We start from the raw sequence: 8,579 nt of genomic DNA on the forward strand, positions 1-8,579 counted from the left end.
TTTTTTTTTTTTTTTTTTTTTTTGTATTTTAGGGAAGAATATACAGGGTGTTCAGTGCCTCACTTGTACATCAGACTTGTAGTGATCTGCCTGTTTACAAACTCCCAAGAGCTGGGATTGCAGGCATGCACCACCACACCCAGTCTCAATTGTGGTCTCAGTGTGCCCCAGGGGTGGGGCTGGCATGGCAAGCCCAGGAATCAAACCCCTGGCCACTGTGCTTGCTTGTAGGTGCTTTAATCCGCTGAGCTATTTGGCCGGCCCCTAGTTCTACTATTGAGCTCAACTCATTCCATCATCTGTGTCTTCTTCTTCTTCCTCTCCCTATCAGCTTACATAGTTATCACCTCTTAGCCCTTGCTTCATGCACTAACACCATTCTGAGACCTTCTGTGCGCAGTACAACTCCTGCTATCTGCTTACGCCTCACTTACTCATCTCCACAGGCAGGCCATTGAGTTATAACATTTATAGCTCAGTACGCTAAGTGTTAGGTAGAGGGTCAGCCAAAATGCTATGAAAATGCACAGAGGTCCACTCTCTTGGCCTTTGTCTACTATGGTTGTGACATTATCCTTCTTGTCACACCTCATCAGTGGAACTTAACTTTGAAAACTTAAGTGTTTGTGTTCGTGACATAAAAATGTATCAGGGCCCAGCACTTGGGAGGTTGAAAACAGGAGGATCACTACGAGTCCAATCTGTATAGTGGGACCCTGTAGACCCTGTATTAAATACATTTTAAAAAATGTATCAGAGATATCAAAGTGTACAGGTGAACATGTGCTTATTATTAGTCAGGAAACAGTTATTTACTGGTCTGGTTGAAACTTAGGGATGAAGGCACTAGATGCTTCTAAGGTCTCTATTTTCTGGAAGAAGTTTAAATCCAATTGTTTTGTTCTGGTGTTTGGCATTCTCATTGCTGAGATCAAACCCTCAGGCTGCGTGCATGCTGGGTTCAGATTCGACCACTGCCTGAGCTACGTCCCCAGCCTCAAATCCTTGTTCAGAATAACTGAATGCTAAGAAGAATGGGCAGTTTTACCCCCTAGACACACACACACACACACACACACACACACACACACACACACACACACACACTGAATGGCAAAGAAGGCTTAGGCCATAGAAAATGAAAAGACACAGTCTGTGCTTGGATCCTCAGACAGCTCTTTCTCATGTATCTTATTACCTAACCAGTGTTTCACTTCTTTAGTTCCTTTTTTTTAAAAAAAGAACACCCACGCTGAAAATGTAATTCAGTGGTAGGATACTTATCGTGGCCAAGGCTCTAGGCTTGATTACCAGCCTTGAAAAAGTAATAAAATAAATAACAATTTAAATGGAGGCCAAGGGATCTCATCTTGGCATACAGAAAAGATATTTAAAAAGGGTCAGAAAGGCCTCCGTGGAATAAGTCTTACAAATGAGTTGGTGATCTTGCCCTCTTTGTTCAGTAAAATTATCTTTTTTCCAAAAACGGAATTTGACAGCTCAGGAGGTAATGCCAGCACAAATGACATTTATAGTGACACTGCTGCTATTGGACAATACTGCGGGATGAGGAAATGGGAACTTACTATTCTCAATTACGTGTATTTCTTATTACAACTTTTGTCTGTGGGATGTGTGAGAAGGTTCTCTCTTCAGAAGAGCCTCAGGGAAGCAATTCCACTGATGTTCAGATGTGTGCGGGGCAGGCAGGTCCTCCTGGGGATGGAGTGAAATGGAGAGATTTCCTTCTACAATGGGTTTGCTGTGAAATTTTAAGTGATGCGTAACATTTGCTTTGAAAGCAAAGCAGGGTATATATTATTACTTTAAAATGTAGCATGAGAAATGTTAAAAAGACAATTTTGTGCAAAACTTTGTAGAGGCGAGGATTACTAGCTGTGAATAACGCAGAGAGGGGAATGTAACACAGACGTGGCTTACTTACAGGAAAATGAAGGATCTGTTTCAGGCTAAGGGACTCACTTAGCCAAGCATTTTCAGTAATGACAGAATGCTGAAAGCAAACGGGCAAAATCGTGACGCACCGTGAGTAAAAATATAATCTTCATACGAGGGCTGCAAATTGCAGGATTCAAAGTGTCCCCAGAATAGAAAATACTCTATTGGCAATCCCTCTTCTAGTACCCATGAAGAAGTTTTGTGGCATGCAGACATGGGCACGAGGCAGGATTCTGTGGACACGGAAAACTCAGAACATGAGTTGCCCTTTTCGGGGAGTAGTTCTCACTCCAGAAAACAAGAGCTCATGTGATGGAGGAATCCCGGCAGTGGAGAGCCAGGGGCGCTCAGCTGGCCTGTCGCCGCGGCAGCCCCTGCTCCTCTACCCCGCGAAGCCTGTGCGCGCTCAGCGACTGGGAGGACAGGGCTTGAGGCGCAGTGCGGTGGGTGCTACGGATCGCTGCTCATACGCTCATTCCGGGAAGAATCCGGAGTGGGAACGGACGCCTGTGGGTCGCTGAACACACACTGAAGAAAGATTTCCAGAAAAGCAATTCATGCAAAGCTCATTTCCCTTAATGATGAGAGGAAAAGGCCCAAGTGTGCCCTCTTGGTATTGTGGACGGGTGTGTGGGTGGCCCAGCGGGCAGCAGAGAGTCTGGGGAACCTGGGGCCGCTGTCGGTGCCACTGAGCCAGGCTGCAGGGGTGCGTGGCAGCTGTCGGGAAGGAGGCTCGGGAGACCCCTGGCAGATGTCCTGCAGGCTGCTGGGCAGGACGTGAGAAGTGGAGTGACGGAATAGCAGAGCCAGGGTAGAGGAGAGGCTGCAAGGCTGCGGAGGTGGCTGGAGCGCAGTTCCCTATAGGAATCAGCCCAGTTTGACTGCATCTCTGAGGAAAACCTGGCAGGCTATTTTGTTCCTCCACGCTGTCTGTCTAGAGCCTCTTTCTCATCACCCCATTTCCCTAATTTTCTCTCTAAAAGAAACAAGTGCTGATAACATTCCTTACTGTAGTATATAAGCAAAGAGACCACCTGGTACAATGAATGAATGAAATCCTACTTTTCCATATAAAGTGCTGTATCTGAATTGCTTAGGCCAATGCCTGGCTTGTGGGAAGCCTCTAGCACAACTACTAGAAATCACAACAAAAGCAGCATTGATGCCCTATGGGATCATCCTTCTTATTGGCTTGAAATGAGGATAGTGCTAGCTTTCCCTACTGCTGCCCCTTTCCTGGGGCTCTGAGTGCCAGTTGAAGGCACTGGTGCGCACTACAATGCTTCCTACATGAACCAAGTGGCACCGGATATAGGAATGGGGCCATGGCTTTTAGAACAAGGATTCCTGACATCATTAGCTAAAACATAAAAATCACTGTGAAGAAAATGTATGCAGAATAATGATATTATCATTATAGGGTTTTTTTTTGTTTTTTTTTTTGTATTTTAGGGAACGGTCTACAGGGTGTTCAAGGTCTCACTACTAGATCAGACTCGTAGTGATCCACCTGTTTACAGCCTCCCAAGAGCTGGGATTACAGGTGCATGCCACCAAGGCCAGTCTGAGTTGCTGTCTCAGCACAGCAGGCCCGGGGATTAAACCCCTGGCCCCTGTACCTGCTTGCCGGAGCTTTAATCTGCTGAGCTATTGGACTGGCCTATTTGACCAGCTCTTTATAGTATTTTTTTAGTGTGGTGGATTGTATTGTTTATTCTTAGGTCTACATTTGCTTGTTGCTCTGCTTCAGTCACTGTTCCCATTCTGATATTTTGATGTTAGTTTGCTCTTCTAATTCTAAATTTGTTAATTAAAAACGAAATAATTAGTTATTCTCTCATATAATTGTTTTGTGCAGTAGAGGAAGTAATGCCCTTTGAAATGCTTCACACAATCGCTGGCACATCTTGGCTCAAGATATGCTTTGTAATAATAAATCCTCACTGAATGAGGACCAGAGTTAAGTAAAATAACAGTGAAATTCAATAATTTTTCTAATTTATTCATTCATTTTAAAATTTATAGATTATTAATCTTTCAGCTAGCACTTAAACAACCATCAATTTCTAGCATTGTTTTAAATGCTGGGAATATGGATGGTAAGAAAGCAGTGACTAGTATCCCATTGTGCACAGTGCCGCGCCTTGTTCATCCACCCGTCTGTCTGCTGATCGCTATGTACACTGCTCCTCAGCTTTCCTGTGGTGAGCTGTGCTGGTGTAAGCAGACATGCGTGTATCACTAACATGATGGGAAGATGGTCATGAGTTCAGGGCCGATCTGAGCTACACAGAAAGATCCTGTGTCTACAAAGAAAAGAAAGGCTGAGAGACAGCTTGGAGGCATAAGTGCCTGCCTGGCAAGTACAAGGTTCCAAGTTCGCTACCCAGTACCCCATGCCATGCTGGCCTCAGAACCCCGGGCACGCTATGCCAGCCACCCAAACCAGGCATGGTGGTGCAACCTGTAATCACAGAGCTGGGGAGGCTGAGATAGGAAGGTTACTACGAATTCAACCTACATAAGGAGACCCTGCATCAAAAAAATTAGATTATATTTAGAAAAAGAAAGAAAAGCAAACATCATTGACTATAAGCTGGGTGGAAAATATGACTGCATACATATAAGGGGTGTCCACGTACCCCTCAGAATATATGATTTCGAGGTCAGCTATAGTGCATCATGTGAGGTTAAGCCATGCCACACTGCAACGTCAGAAACATGGCTCTGGCCTGCTGAGCGGCTTCAGAGGACTGGTAGCCCTTTGAAAATGCTTAATATTCCCATGAATGGAACAGCTTTTGAGTAAATTAAGGTCTTGGTGGCACTCCTAAGATGCTGTGGAAGCGAGTCATTGTTGTTCTCAGGAGGAAGGGGGCTGATCAATAGAGACAAAAGATCATGAATCAGAGGTGGCACAAAGGGGTGAGAGGAATAAAAATAAAAGGGCATGACAACTGCCAAGTGGCAAAGACGGGAGGCCAAAGATTTACACTTAGGAGGGTTTTTTAAAAAGCCATCAGACAAGCTAATTAAATCTGTGAATTTTAATTGGAGTTAATTGGATTAGGTAGTTGAACAAAAGGAATGATGGACAGAAAGAGCATGTGTCCTTTTCCTCCCATTAGATGCTATAATGAGTGCAGAAGCCCAGACGGTTCATCTAGACTGAGTATCGAGGGTCCTCACCAAATCCTACAATGTTGGAGCGCCCCCCTCTCCCCGGTGGTAGAACAACCATCTTTCAAAAGATGAGGACACTAAGATCAAGGACTCATACGGTGGCCACCCAAGGTCACCTGCCATCTCAGTCTAGACATGGAGCTGTCCCCAATGTGTCTGATGGGCCTATGACAAAGGCTGAGGAATCTACTTTGGAAGGCTGAAGAGTCCCAGGCAGAAGCCATGCAGCAGCCTGTTCCAGAAGCCAGAGAAGAGAGACCCGGCTGGAGGAAAACTGAAGTCCCCCAAGGAACCAGCAATCAGTCTTCCTCACTTCCCTTTTATTGCATGAAGCCTACCGCCCTGGGGGATGGGGAGCTCTACACCCACACCACCTCCCCACCCTCCTCTTGGGCAGGCTGAGAATGTTTACAAAGGACACTGGCCCCTGCTGAATCACTTAAACTTTTAAACTTCTCCAGTTGACACAATGGACAACATCCTATAGCAATAAAGGCATGTTCTCCAAACCCCAGGATGCAGAGCTGCTTAATTACTTAAACTTCTAGAAAGCTCAAGTTGACACAATGTCTCAGCCATTACAGCTATACAATGAAATGTTGCACCATAATACAAAAGAATAAATAGGCAATGCTGGCCCCATCCCGGGGCACACTGAGCCAGCACCCGGAGACTTGGTATGGCGGTGCACACCCATAATCCCTGTACTGGGGAGGCTGAAGACAGGAGGATTACTTTGAGTCTGAGCTGCATAATGACACCCTGTAACAAATACAATTTAAAAAAGAGAAGAAATGAATACCCTGCATTCTGTCCTTTAATGGAGCTCTTTGAAATGATCAGGATCCCAGAAAATGGTCCACACTGGCAGTATTTCAGATTTCTTCTCCTGCTATAGTAGGCATGTGTCTGATACATTGCTGGAGGAAGTCCTGCCAAGATGCCGAGTCACAGTGGGTTCTCTCAAACCCATGCTCTACCCTCTGCTTGCCGTGACTCACACTCACAATACAACTTTAAAAAGAAGAAAAATATGGTCGAAATGTTTAGCTAGAGAGGTCAGGTGCATCACCAGGGCCTCTTTGAAGTAACCCTGGATTTACTTTTAGTGTAGGTTAAACTAGTAAGCATATCACAGGTGAAGCTGCCTGGGACTATACTCAGCTAAAGGGGATGGATTAAAAAAGGAGGTAAAGGAAAGGATGGATGGAGTATCTAGGGAAAACTAGAACATGAATGAAGGGGAAAGAAGGCTGATAAAGCACAGGAAAAGCTTTGTGGTCTGTACAGAGTTTGGGACATAATGACCAATATAGTGAGAAGGATAGAGCATGGCAGAGTAGATTAGAAATCAAATCCATGACCCCTAGACCATTGGTAGAATATAATAAGATTTAACAATACTAAAATAACTTACACCCATAAGAAATATGGAGAAAAAGGAGAAGAAAGGAACTACTATTACAAGTGAAAAATAAGTAGAATGGAAACCCCAATCTCTTTGGTTCCAAAGCATGCATAGTCTCCACCAGGACTGCCTAATTTCTACTTCTGAGGAAGTAGACTGCTCAGACTTTATGATTTACAAACAACTCTGAGCTACCAGCTCCTTGATTTTTACAGACTCAAAACTCTTATCTCCTAATTCCTTTAAAACTATGTGTCTTTGCTGTGCTGGCCCCACCCGTAGGGCTTGATGAGATAGCAACTGAGAATGAGCGTGGTGGCACACGCCTGTAATTCCAGCTCTTGGGAGGCTGTAAACCAGTGGATCACTATGAGTATGGTCTACACAGTGAGACCCTGTACACCGTCTCCTAAATACAAAAACAAAGCAAAACAAAAACAAACAAAAACCTCCAACTATGTGTCTTTTACAATAGCTCCATCCTATGCTCACTTACTATATGTCGACTGCCCAGTACAGTCTACAATATCCTGTTAAGTTCTCTTACCACTGATATCTTTCTTTAAATTTTAGTTTGAGGAAAAACAAAACAAAAAAAAAAACCAACAACAACAAAAAACCCACACTTTTTTCTTAATTCCAGCATTTAAAAGACTTGTTAAAACTAAAATTGACTACTGACTATTAAGCTCTGAACAGTTCTTCTAAGAAATTTTTTCCCCTCTATGACATATGAAATGTATCCTAAAAAGAAAAATAAATTATTACTATATCAACACTTTAATACCTAAGATAATTTTTGCCAGGGCTGGCCAAATAGCTCAGCAGATTAAAATGCCTACTAGCAAGAGCAAGAGCTAGGGTTTGATCCTCGGGCCTGCTGAGACTGGGCATGGTGGCGTGTGCCTATGATCCCAGCACTTGGCAGGCTGTAAACAGGAGAATTACTACAAGTCCGATCTAGTAGTGAGACCCTGAACACCCAGTAGACCCTTCCCTAACATACAGAAAAAAGAAAACTTTTTTTCTGCTCTTTAAATTTCTGATAATCTTTCTGTGGGGCTACACTTTCTATTTTTCAGTTAACCTTTGGATTTATGACTCAGTGTGATTTTCCTGGACATAACTGAAGCTTCTTTTTGATCATAACAGTTTACGTTCATTGGAACTTTGATAAATTGGGATTCCCCAAGGGCACCACATTCGCACAATTTGGCCCAGCTTCAAATATCCAATATTCCTTGAGTAAAAGCAACATGATTCACGATAGATTGTTCTCATCAAGATACTATGTCTAATTCTTTATTAACACAAGAAAATTAAAATCCGAAAGTGTTTCTTCCAATTAGCTTTGTCTCTTCAAAATGGCTTTGACTCAGTTTTTATCTCACCATCTCTAATGATCTGAAGAAAATGTGCAAATAAAGAGCAAGAGGGGGGTTGACACTCGGGTCTTGTCTAAATCCACGTCGAGGAAATTCATGCAGTAAACTTTTGGGGTGATGACCCTGCAGACTGCAGAAAGCATTCAGTCTTCTCAGGGCTGTGTGACAATAGCACTAAACAACATCTGGCAGAGAATTTCAAACCACAAACTTTTAGCTCCTCCTTAACTGTGCAGTCATTCCTTTTGCAAATTTACTCAAGAACAAACACCTCGACAGCCTAACAGCCTCTGTTATTGTTGATGGACAAATGGACAATGGAGAACTTTGACTGGCTCATGGGCTTTTGATGGAGCAAGAGCACGTTTTCCCACGCAGACCAGTTACCCTCACCTGCGCTGCTTATGCCCTCAAAAAAAAAAAAAAAACAACTAGATTTTATATAATCACCTCTATTTTTTCTCTCTGTCCTACATTAAATCTGCTGCTTGCTCCACATTCTTTTTGTCATATAATAGTTGTTCAAACTTTAATAAAAGTTGAAATGTCTTTGATCCTACCTTCTTTATTTTTTGTTATTTTTAAGCTGTGTTCATATAGGTATAGCAAAATGTTAAAGCATAACTTTAAAAAAAATATACAAG

Source organism: Octodon degus, unplaced genomic scaffold (genome assembly GCF_000260255.1).
Source record: "Octodon degus isolate 3935 unplaced genomic scaffold, OctDeg1.0 scaffold00159, whole genome shotgun sequence".
Taxonomy (NCBI): domain Eukaryota; kingdom Metazoa; phylum Chordata; class Mammalia; order Rodentia; family Octodontidae; genus Octodon; species Octodon degus.